Source organism: Thalia democratica, chromosome 2 (assembly GCF_965202585.1).
Source record: "Thalia democratica chromosome 2, ktThaDemo2.hap1.1, whole genome shotgun sequence".
Taxonomy (NCBI): Eukaryota; Metazoa; Chordata; class Thaliacea; order Salpida; family Salpidae; genus Thalia; species Thalia democratica.
This window is the reverse complement of record NC_139166.1, coordinates 23200923-23214321: the sequence shown is the minus strand read 5'-3', so window position 1 is coordinate 23214321 and position 13399 is coordinate 23200923. Positions and strand designations below refer to the sequence as shown.

Below are 13399 nucleotides of genomic sequence, written 5' to 3'. Positions count from 1 at the left end.
CCTTAAGTTATACTAGAATAATTGATTTGTAATTGTATTTTAGTTGCAATTTAGTTGCAATTTTTAATTATTAGTCATAAGAATACTGTATGTTAATTATACCTTGGAATATAAGGCACTTTAATTGTTTTTATTATGAATTTTTGTAAAACCAATAGACAATTAAACTGCTGTTTGCAAGTATGTTTTATTATAAATGGAAGAAATTTTAAGATAAAACTGTGCCCCCTGAAGGAAAATTATATAACTTACACTAGATCATGGTTTCACAAAGTGAGCAATAATCTGCAGGGTTGCCACTAGTTTTTGGAAAATTTCTTCCAGGTTTTCTGAATTTTTAGCAGGTTTTTGAAATTACACGCTTTTTGGTCTATTTTCAGCTTAAAGCTAAGTTTAAGGTAAAAATATGTGTTAAATAGTTGACAACATTGAAAAGATACTGAAAAGCTACCTATGTGTTTTAATTAATTATTGCAACTAAAATACAATTACAAATCAATTATTCTAGTATAACTTAAGGCCATAGGGGAGGTCCAACATTTTTTTTTACAAAAAATCTATCACATAGATAAACATTTTGTCCCAATCAAAATTTTACTAATTAACATGTAAAAACTGTTTAAAATTACAGGTTTTTCCAGGATTTTTTTAAAAATTTCTCAAATTCCAGGTTTTTAGTCTTAATTATCAAATTCCAGGTTTTTCCAGGACTCCAGGTTTTGTGGCAACCCTCCCTCTGGCAATAAATTATAAAGGCAAAAATGTAAATGGGTAATTGACCAATAACAAATAAAGGGGACAACTTTTTTTTTATGTCAGCTAAAGGTGAAATTAAGAAAAAACAACTAAAAAGTGTAACTTTTAACTAGATTTTTTGGTGTTGGAAATGAAGAGTCAAAATTATGTTTATTGAACAAGAAAAAAGTGCTCAAATATTTGGTTCAAGGACCTGGTGTACGAAAAAGCCTTTTAGTTACCGAGTCATACACCAGGATACAGTTTAAAGTCATGTCCAGGACAAAAACAACATCATAGACAAAATTTACAGGACTTTTCATAATTATATTAGATATATTGGGTTCTGTTACAAAAAGTAATAAATAAAACTAAAAATAAGTCCTAAAATATTTTTATTTTGAAATTTAGCCCCAGACCACCAAATGCCTGCAAACCATATATGTTGAATGGACTTACATTATTTACTTGAACATTAAATGCTAAAATTTTTGACTCTGCAGCAGCCTCTGCACTAGAGTAATTTTTATGTTTAAGAAACTATTTTATGTACTTGAATCTTGGAGAAATCAGGTTTTTTACTTCTTTTTATTATAAATTTTTGTAAATACCATATCTATTAAATTTTTTAAGTTGATAACAAAACGCTTTACTTCTACACTTAAAAAACAACAAGACAAAGATTTATTATGTTTATGTTACTAATGTAATTGAAAAGTTTTTTAAAACAAAATTTAGTAAAAACTTTTTAGATATTGACAAAATAGAGCATTTCTAAGTTATAAATAAGTATCAAACTTTAGCTAAATCATAGTTTTTTTTTAATAGTTAAAATAATTTTGTCTTTTTATTCACTAAGTATTTATAATTTGTTAGACTTTGAGCCTAGTAATACAACTTATATAAGTTTTGATGTTAGCAGTGTAACCTTGATATTAGAAATAATATCATGGTCACTTGTAATAACGACAATATATTTACAGATAATAACAAAGTATAGATATTTGGATCTGGTATAAACAATTAATTAAAATTACATTGAAACTAATTTGAAAAGTTATCCTAAAAAGATTGTTAAGTACAACAAATAAGTGCTTTTATAGATGATTTTAGAATTTTTTAGTTCTATCAACATTTTTCTTAGTATAAACTATAATACAAAAAAGCTAAAAAATAGCCCTTTTATAGCTGTCTAATGAAACAATAACCAAAACACTTTTGAAAGTGAAAAAGTGTTTTGGTTATTGTTTCATTAGACAGCTATTTAAGGGCTATTTTTTAGCTTTTTTGTATTTGAAAATTTAAGTATAGCTTTGTCTGAAACAATAGTTAATTGGAGTTGTTTTTGGACCCCGGAGTACGGCTACCAGTTTTCTATAAACTATAATGTTACAAAAAAGAGCTAAATTTAATTTATGTAAAAAATGTGATATATCCTCCTATGGCCTTAAAAGTAAAGTTAAGTTTAAAGTTGTATTTTCTTAGTGAGAAAATATTAGTACTTTATAATCTCTACTTAACAAAAAAGCTTTAAGCTGAAGTCAAATGATGAAGTTTCAACATTTAAATGAAATCTAACTTGAATATAACAAGATTAAATCCTAGTAGTCAACACATACACAAAATAAAACATAAATATTTAAACTTGAGTAACATAGACTACAAGATGATGTTAATTTCTTAAACCTGATTAATTTTTTTTACAATTTCCAAGTTTTTGTTATCAAAATAGTTTTAAACGTAGCCTTTTAACTAGAGTATGAGCAGGGAGTACAACACATTTTTTGGTCATTTTGTATAATTCACATGTTTTGGATGTGTTTTGGCTTCTTTAAAAAATATAAATAAATCTATTGCAAAAATAAAAAATTGCTGCCTAAAAAATCACATTTTTTTTATTATTTTACTTATATTGTAAAAAGTCACTCATACGTATCCAAGACTTATAATTTATATCTTAAACGAAATATTATATGTCTAGGCATACTTTTAGAGACATTTAAACTGCTTCTGATGTATTATGATGTCATAATTACACAAAAAATGCAAATTTTGATGTAGTGCTTTTTTTTAAATAAAAAATATTCAGTTATTATAAATAATCTATATTTTTTGTATAGCTAAATATTAATTAATTTAATGTTTGTTATTAAAGGGGAAAGTATAAATAAGTGTTAAATTAACTTATTTGACTTTTGAAAAGCGTTTTGTAGAAGAAAGAGTAAGATTTATGTTTTTCTACCATAAAAAAAAACGTTTTTCTAGTAATTCAAAAAAAAATACAAATTTTAATTTAAGATAATATTAAAAATAACAGTTAAAACAAAGTATAAAACAATTTTTGAATAATTGTATGCAAAAATACATTTATTTTTAATGTCATTTAATGTTAATAAGCTTATTATGGTTAACTTCTAAAATATGAAACTAAAACTACTTAAATTACCATTTTTGAAAGCTTTGTTTAATGAATTGAATTATGCTCCGAATATCCCTTTGTATCCTAGAACCAAATATTTTGAGGTCTTTTTTTTGTAGTTAATTAAACTATAAAGTATTATTTAAGTAAATTTGCAAACAATGGTAGTCCATCAATTTTCATATTGAACTCAACAAAGATTTACAAGTTATGCAGTTCAAATTACTGCCTTAGAAATTAGTAAGTTTATGCTTGAGTAATTATTGAGCAGCTTATAAGACGTTTTCGCTCTTAAAAAATGTGATAGTATTACAAATTCAATACTAAGGAGTTTAAAGTTATGTTTTTAAATTCACAAGAATGGAAAGTAAAACTGTTAAAGGAAGGATAAGATTTTTCAAATTATGTATAATGATATATAACATAATAATGATAATAATAAAATTTAGACATAAACTGAGTCGATTATATCTTAAGTTAACTACAAACCAGTCCAACATTATGAACAAAAATTTTTTCAGGTTTTCCAAATTTGTTCCAGGTTTTGAAAAGTACACATTTTTGGGTCTATTTTAAGTCTAAAAGTTAAGTTTAAGGTGAGAAACTGTTTTGAATAGTATAAAAACATTGAAAAGATACTGTAAAGCTACTTTAAATTTAAAAAAAAATGATGACAAATTTTTTTATATATATGACAGATTTTTTAAGTCAAATCTAAATTTTGCTATTGAACATGTGAAAGTTGTTAAAATTCCAGGTTTTTCAGGATATTTTTAGTGATTTTTGTTCAAATTTCGAGGTTTTTCAAGGTTTTTCAAGGTTTTTTTCAAAATTTCCCAAGTTCTAGGATTTTCATGAATTCCAGGTAAAGTGGCAAGTTGGCAAAAAACATAAGTGTATAACATTTTTTTTCCAAATTTACTATTCCATCATTACTTACAACTAACAGTGAACAAATTATTTATGATTAATTTATTCATTAGATGACTAAAATTAACCTTATTTCAATAAAAAATATAAACTAACATTAAAGGCTTTCATACTTATAAAAATAATTTGGTTTTTTATTTTTAATTTAAATAATGTTTACAAAAGTTCTTTTTTCTAAAAGACTTGTTTTTACAACATTTTCAGTCATACAAAATTTAAAATCCTACTGCCGGGGATTTCCAATATTTTAGTTTTAGTTTTAACTAAATGGCGGCGCTTGTTTAGGCATATCAGAAAAACTCTTATATAGGCTTTGTGGATTTTCACGACATGCTGATTAATCCGTAAATGCAATTTTAAGTTGATTTTTTCAGGCAGTCACGAGAAGAGTGAGACAGTTTTTTTAATAACAAGTGTCACGAGTCACGACTCACGTCTTTAATTTTTTGTGAGAAACTTTTTTACGAGTTCAGTTTAAAAGTTGACGCACAGCATGGTTTTTCAACATACAAAAACAACAACCTGGGTTACGACCACAAAAGTTTTTTATAGTAAACTACCAAAAGACACTACCATGTTAATGAAGTTTTAGGTGAATCGAATACTTTTTAGGGCCAATAAATTTTAATGCAGTTGATCTTCTTCAAATTAATAATTTTTAATGCTAAGTTACCTGGATAACCAAGATATAGAAATTTTTTTGAAAAGTTGTCAAATCCATTCTAGACGGCAGAGAAAATAAACTTATGGGCTTATAAAGAGTACAAAAACAATAAAAATAAAAGCCTTCAAATAAAAAATAATTAGTTTAAATGTGTAAAAATTTTATATTTTATTGCAAAAACTTTTAGTTATAAAACTGGTATAAATTAAAAGAGAAATAGGTAGTTTAAGATGGATGACTAGAAAAACCCTGATGCTTAAAAAAATCTTTCTTTGAAATTTTAATAGCCTTTAAGTTAATTCTATGCTACCATTTAAAATAGTTTGTTTTTTGTTGTATCAGAGAAAATTTAAACTAAGAAAATAATAGCTATCAGTTTGTTTTTTTATTTAAAAAATTACAAAACAGGATTTGATAAGACAGTCAAAATATTCTTAACCGTTGTTCAGTCAGTTTATATTGTGGTCAAAAGATAAGTAATGTTTAAAATGCATCCTAGGAACTTCAATTTCTTCACCAATTCTAATGGCATTCATAGTGTAAATGTAAACTGAAAGCTTGGATCACTTTTGTTTTGTGTCTATACAATTAGAATAAAATCTCAACTGGCATTGGATTTTCAAAAATCAGAATTGATAAAAAAACAATTCTCAAGTTTTTACAACTAATTAAAGTTAAAACTATAACTTTTTTAGTGCTATCATTAAAGTTATTTAAAATTTGCTTTCTTTCATTAAAACTTAGTTTAATTGTTTTTTGTTATTCTAATTATCTCAAACTAATTGTTGTTTTTAATTTCAAAGTCTTCATATATTTAATTAGTATATTTGAAACTTTTTAAGTAAGGGTATCTAATTTTTTTTTATAGATTTTTTATTTCATCAAATAAATAACTTAATTTTATCATAAATAAATATTTGAAGACGTGATACGTTACTTAAACTTAAATACTAATATTCTTATTTTAAAAGTTTACATTTCTAAAAACAAAGATCCTAATTAGGACGAAACCGGTCGTAGGATTGTCTCGGATGCTGTTGTTGTTGATCGTGCGGTGAAGTTCATTGTCTATTAAAAACAAAGATAAAATAAATTAAAACCCAATATAACTTACTTTCAAAAACATTTAAGTCAACTCAAACTCGATGACTGTAAGTAAGTTTGTTTACTAACTATTTTTTAATTCTCTTACGTATCCATTTCTAAAGTTGTTTGATCTTAAATTTTTTTTTGAAAAAGCAATCATTTTTAAATACTTTATTTAAAAATAAAATAATGTTTATAAGTGGTAAAAAAAAATTCTTTTTTAAATAGCTACTTGAACTATATGGAAAATTTACAGTGTTATTTAAAAAAATCTATTAAAATTATTGGTTAAATTTCTTCTAGTTAAAGCAAACAACAATTAAGAATTTAAAACTTCAAACATTGTTAGCTAATTTATTTAAATGCAAAGCAGATATATAAAACACTCTCCCAAGTTTTTCTGTGATAGTTTATACGTATTACACTACTTTTCGTCAGAACTTAACAGTAGAATAATTTTAAAATTAAGAACAGTTTTTAAACAAAAACACAAAAAGTTAAAACTGCCAAAGTAATAAGCGCAATAAACAATCAGTGTAAAGTAATAAATAATTAAACTCAAATACTACAAACGGCAAAAAATGGATAAATTAACTAAATAAAGACACTTCGTAGTCGAATTCCTTTTGTTTGCACACTTCTGGTTTCTCCAAAAATATGGAGATAGCCTCCAACTTCACGAGATAAAATACACTATTGCAATGATGGATTATTCTATATATAGATTTGTCATATTTCCTAGCACTATCTCTATTATATATTAGATGTTCTGCAACTGAAGTTTTTTTTGCTGCGTTTTTTGTTGCCGTTGCCTTAATTTCAGGTTCTTTTTCAATGAATTTCAAAACACAAACAGGTAGATGTTATTTTATCCTGGTTTTTAAGTGCCTTGAAGTCTGACCGATATAGCTCTTTTCACAAAAGCAATTAAACTTGTACACTATACAACTTTTGTCTTGGTCTGGTATCGGGTCCTTCAACTACACTTTTAATAAAGGTTTTGAAAGAAATATAACTCTTGGACAACTTTTGATTGTAAGATGTTTTTGTTAAGTCTTTTACTTTGCTCTCAAATACACGTGATTTTCTCCAATATAAGGTAAGTTTAAAATTGCTGGGAACTTCTCCAGTCCGTATATCCTAGGTTGATTTATGTTATTATGATGTGATTTTATCACCCTCTTAATCAATTCTGGTTGGTAGCCATTTTTTATTAAAATTTCTTTTATTCTCTCAACCTCTAAACGAAGTAATTCTTTCGAACAGATTTTGTATGCACTTTGGTAAAGTGTTTTGATTAGGTTTACTTTTCGTTTCTTACTACAAAATGATTAGTAGTGTAAGTATTGCCCAGTGAAAGTTGTTTTTCTATAGACATTCGTTAAGAAGCTTGTTTTATCTTTAACTATCAATATGTCTAAAAATGGCAGCTGGTTGTTCTCTTCACTTCTCTAGTGAAAGAAATCTTTTCATGTAAGGAGTTTAATTTTTGAAAAATAATTTCATTTTCAGTTTCTGTTTTGGATATAACCAAACAGGGACGTAGCTAGCTCAAAAAAGTTACGAGTCTGCAAAAAAAAAAATCAAGAATAGCGTGTGATGACGTCATAAAGTCATAATAGAGTAGTTTTAACTACCTTTAATTTTATATGAAAGTGTGCAGTTTTGTTAAAAGTTTAAAAATAAATTGAATGTTGGAGTATAATGAATAACTGAATACAAGGCAATTTGTACTGCTCTTGACCCCCTATAACTCTTTATGTGTTAAGATTTTATAAACCTATAAAACCTTTCATTTAAAATAAAATTATTAATTAAGAATTTAACTTTAATAGTATTACTAATAGCCCTAAAATATATAACTTTGAAAACAGTTTCCCAAATTTAGAAAACATTTGCAAAAATTGTTGCTTTTATTAGACAAAAATCATAAATTTTAGGAGTTAAATAAAAAAACAAAAGAGATATAAAATAAAAAAGTACACAACATTACATAAAATTCAGATTTACAATTACTTTATTTTGTCAAAAATAATTCATAAAGAAAGGTAGAGTACACTTCTTTGTGAATGTTATAACTAGCTTTGGTAGCATAAAGATTTAAGCTGTAAAAAAGAATAAAACTTTGTCTTACTAAAAAAAAAATGTTAAATAAAAGCTGTAAAAAAGAATAAAACATTTTTTTTTACAAAACAAACTTGTTAAATAAAACAACTTAGTTAAATAACCACAAACTTTGAATATTAAACATCAATATTTTTCAGATACAATGTAAACATATAAATAAATTCAAACATAAAGATTTTTAAACATAAAACATACTATTATTTTTTTAAATAGTTGTTATGAATTAATAATACAACTATACACTTGTTAAAATAAAAAGTATTAACTTATTATTTTTAGTTTTAGATCGAATAGTTTTATAAAAACTTTATCATTTATCAAACATAGATTAAACAATTAAACTGATATATAATATAAATTAAATAAACCACTCTAAAATTTATAAGCTTATTTTAAAACAACAGATACAATACATATTCTTGATAAGTTTAAAAAAGAAATAAAATACAAAAATCTTCATATTGTAAACAACAATGCTTGTAGAAAAATAAAGTTTACAGTAATGTTTAAAAACAAGTTGAAATAAACTTTATATTTTACATAGTTGTCAGAAAACATCATTCAAAGAGCTTTTTCTTGAAGTACTTATCTGGAACTTTTTGCAACAAACTGAACTTCAGATTGATAGACTTTGTTAATAGCTTTGAGAAATTAGCTCGTAGGGTTAAGATATATCTTAACTAGTGATGTACCGGACCCGGATCCGGACTTTTTTTTCAAATTAGAATCCGGCCGGAACCGGAACCGGACTTTTTTTTTTAAATTAGGATCCGGCCGGATCCGGATATCAGACAAAAACGGCAATATCCGACCGGACCCGGACCCGGATAGTGAGTCCGGTACATCACTAGTATAAACTAGCATGAGTCAGAATGAGGTTTTTAAAAACTGAAAAAAAAGAACTTTAATCTAATAATAAGTAGAACAGCTAGCCACAAGGTTTACAAATTTAGGTGTTATTTACAATTAAAAATCTGAAATCAAGTTCTTGAACAACATACACTAGAAAATTACAAAATATTGAAAACTGGATCAGCTCAAACTCATTCAAAATCTAAAAGAAAACTAGTCTGAGTTTTTATAAAAAACTAAACTAGCCTGAGGCAGTCCAAGATTTTCTAAAATTCCCAAAAATTTTCAAACTAGCAGGGTTGCCACTGTTTAAGTCAATAAAACTAGCTAGAGTGAGTATAAACAAGCCTGAGTCAGAATGAGGTTTTTAAAAACTAAAAAAAATTACTTTTATTTAATAATCAGTAGAACAGCTAGCAAAGGTTGACAATTTGGTAGTAAAGTTTTGGACTGATTGTGGTACACTTAACTTATTAGTACTACCCATCATAATTAAATCCTACCTTATCTAACTAATATATAACAAATACTAAGTTCTAACTGAGACTACTTTCTATAATCAGACACGACAGTTTTGAGTGATGAATCTTTTATATAAAACACAACAAGAAATACTAGCATATACAAAACTATTAATTACTTTGGTAACACTTTAAAAACTGGAAGCTATTTAAATCTATATCAAAAGAATTAAAACAATAAACTAAAAATTAAATAAAAATTTTAGTAAACAACAAACTGTAAAATTTTTAATAAACTATTAAACGATAAACCTGGCTTAAATATTTAAACAATTAAACACCAGTTGAAATATTCACTTTTAAAACAAAACACTACTTACAATGAGCATTCACAAAAAAGTTCAAGATATTTTGTTGCTTCAAGCTGCACACCAAACTAACTAACTGCTTACATATAAACTGATGCAACAAAAACATGTTCTGATGTTTTGTTGCATCAGTATTTAGTTTAAAACATTTCGTCATATGATTCTCATTGGCTCGTACATTCAACCGTATTAACTCTAAATATTCTCTGAGCTCAACTTTAAACAATAAATAATGCAAGTATTCATTCCAAAGTTTTAATTTTACAACATATGTAAAGAGTTGCATTTCAGAAATGTTTATTTCATAGTTTAAATGTAAACAAATGTAAATTAGTCACGTGTACAAAATGAGCCAATCACGGTAGGTGTTTAATTTTAACTGACGAAAATGACTCTTATTAATTTACACAGGGTTTGTTTTTGAAAAGATACTTTTCAGTATGCTCTTTTTTACTAACTAGATCCGGGTCCGGCCGGACCCGGATCCGGACATTTTTTTCAAAATAGAATCCGGCCGGAACCGGATCCGGACTTTTTTGTTCAAATTAGAATCTGGCCGGATCCGGATATCAGACAAAAATGGCAATATCCGGCCGGACCCGGGTAGTGAGTCCGGTACATCACTAATCTTAACATACGATGTTACCATGTCAACTTAAAAAAAACTGTCCTGAGTGACCTTTAACTGTCTGAAAAGTCCTAATTTTTTCTTTATCATTTAAATAAGACTAACTTTTTAAATTTATCAATGTTTTTTTTTACAAAATTGGTTATAAAATAAACATTTATTAAAACAAGCCTGCAAAATCTCATTCAAATCTAGGAAAACATCTGTTATGACATTATTAACAAACCTATAAATGTTTTTAGTTTTTCATAGATAAAAAAAAACTATACTGAGTCAGCCTGAGTTCAAAAGTAAAATTCTAAATATCCTAGAGTTATCTAGGATACTTTGAGTGTTTGGTAACAATGTACAACTTAAGTCTTTCAACCTTGCTAAAAAATGCAATAAAAAATTTAACTAAGGTTTATAAAATCTTTAAAACAAGCTTTATTTAAAAAATAAAGTTATAAAATACAATAAAAAAAATATAATTTGATTATATTAATCTTAAAAAAATAAAAACTTTAACTAACCTAAGCATTTATAAAATCTTTAAAACAAGTTTTAATTAAAAATTAAAGTTGTAAAATATAATAAATAAACTATAATTTGTTTATATTATTCCTGTAGAAATATTATATTATTGAGTTTTTCAGTTTGCCTTCTTGTTGCAAGCTATTTGTCTTATTGTGTTATTTTTTCTGATTTAATACATTCTAATCTTCTTGATAAAACTTCAGGAAATGATATTGTCATCACTGTTTCAAAAGTTTTTACTTAAAACATTCAACTCAGAGAGTCAATTTGATTTAAAACAAAAGTTAATTATTCATGTTAGTTTATTTTGAGGTTCATCTACTTTAAAATTCATCTTGATACATATCTTCTATCTGTATTTGCTCTTTTGTAACACAAAAATGTAATTTTCAAAAAATGTTAAGTTCTTTTTGACTTACCACAACCATTTCAATAGTACAAGATCCTCTCTCACACTTACTTTTTTTATTTTCTCACATCATTTAAAATCTACAAATCTACAGCTTTCAAATGGATTTTTTTACAATAGTTTGCTATTTAATAACAAAAAGCTACACTAACCTATTGTATACAATTTAGATGTATTCAATTTGTTCAATATTTATGACACTAAAAGTGCTAGAGAGTACCGTAAATGTGTAAAAATTATCTATCAGGAGTGCAAAACTAAGTATAAACGAATATTAAAGCTAAATAAACAAGGTCTTAAAAGCTGAATAATCGAAAGAAAAGATTTGCAGAAACGTACCAAGCTACGTACCTGTAACCAAACAATCGTCAATGTACCTTATGTAGACAACCTGTGAAGACGAATCGTTAGCAATTTTTGATTCTAAATATCCGATAAAAATATTAGTAAGAGTAGGACCCAATGGTGACCCCATGCCCACGCCGTCTATCTGACTGTAAACTGTATTATTTAAACAAAACAGTACATCACTTGATGCTATCTTCAACAGCTTTATAAAATTATTCTTCTCTAAGTTAGGTTTTCCTATTTGATATAATTTGTCAGCACTTATCTTAATTGATTCTTCTAGTGGTACATTAGTGAACAATTGCTTTACGTCAAATGATGTTAAAACTGTATTAGTTAATTTAGCGTAATTAAGAATTTATTATTGAGTATAACAGTATAAGTATTTTTAATAATCTTAATAATACCAGATCGTTTTAAAATTGTTTGTTTAAAATATGTTAAGTAATTTGTATAACTCAGGTTTGTTTAAATTTTGTTGGCCTATAGCAGAAGACCTCAAACTAAAGGTTAATTGAAAACCGATACTTTTTATCTTTATTATTGCAATACTTTTTATTTTTATTTTTACTAACACATAGCTTTTAAAGTTTAAAAGAACCTTTTCATAAATTTATGAAAATATTATTTGTAAAGTAAACTATAAGGAAAATATTTTAATTTTAGTGAAAATCTAATGGAACTAAATCTTTATTTTTTTAATAATTAAGTCTAATTTAATTATTGAATTAGGTTTTTTTTTATATTTAAATGCTAACACAAATAGTAAATACTTTACGAAAACCTAAAACATTGAAATAATATTTCAGAATTTATTTTAAGCTTTAGAGTTTTACACAAAATGAATAAAATTAGGAAATAGAAACAATGATTTAAATGATTTAAAACACTAATAAGAATATTGTTTGCCTCTTTGACAGTGGTATTTTCAAACAGGTATTTATACAGTGGTATTTTTAAAAAATTTTAAGGTTTTGCACAACCGAGAGAGTTACTAAAAGCAGTTACCGTGCAATTTTCTCACTAGTTAAGCTGGTACACACTTTTACTATTAAAATTAATCAAATTGCTATCAAATTTGATCTGCTTTTACCACTATAGTAAATCTTTAAAATAAATTTCAATGACGAGTTATAGCTTTTGAAAACAAACCGATATGTATAATTTTGTTTTCACTTAATTTCTCTACAAAGTAATACAAATATTATGCACAAGTGCTTTATAAGCAGTGTTTTAAATGAAAATATTCAGATTTTATCTATAGAGCGCATATCTCGCAGTTATAATTACTATAAGTTTTAAAAATAAATTTGTTTTTTCTCTTCTTTTTCTCTCTTTTCTATCTGTTTCTAGTCAGTGCCTGGACTGGAACTTTTACGTAAAATATAGAAATCAGTTATTAAGAAATCAAAATAAAATGAATAAAATCTGAAATTAAGTTAAATTTTTATGACGTTTCAAAATACGGTTTTGACTGTAATAATATTACAATTCGACTATTTCAGTAAATTTTGTAATAATTATACTAATGTATTATACTAATTATGTATTATACTTATGTAACGAAAAAGTATATTTTTTATTAGTTTTTTCATTTTTATTTTGATGTAGTAAGTAAAATAGGTTCTAATAAAAAAATATAATATATAAAATGTAATTTTAAGTATTTTAAATATGTTTTCTTTTTGTTTAATTAAACAAAACTTATCATAAATTTCGATAGAAACCGCATTGTATGTTTTATCTATACAAGGCAAGCATCCGGGTTAGTGTCCGAATAGCAAAGCGACACTTTAGCACGGGTCGTCACTTTAGCACGGTGCGTCAACTGTGCACGATGGGTCACTTTAGCACGG

The 13399-nt window shown here is 25.9% G+C and overlaps 1 protein-coding gene across 1 annotated transcript in view; it reads right to left on the bottom strand.

Annotated features, from left to right (window-relative positions):
- The window catches only part of LOC145829609 (uncharacterized), a 50197-nt gene extending 46928 nt beyond the window's left edge, over positions 1–3269 (bottom strand). Inside the window, exon 1 of the mRNA XM_082937453.1 lies at positions 3182–3269. The gene's annotated coding sequence lies outside the window, so the exon portion shown is untranslated. The remainder of the gene's footprint in view (positions 1–3181) is intronic.
- Between the last annotated feature and the right edge of the window lie 10130 nt (positions 3270–13399).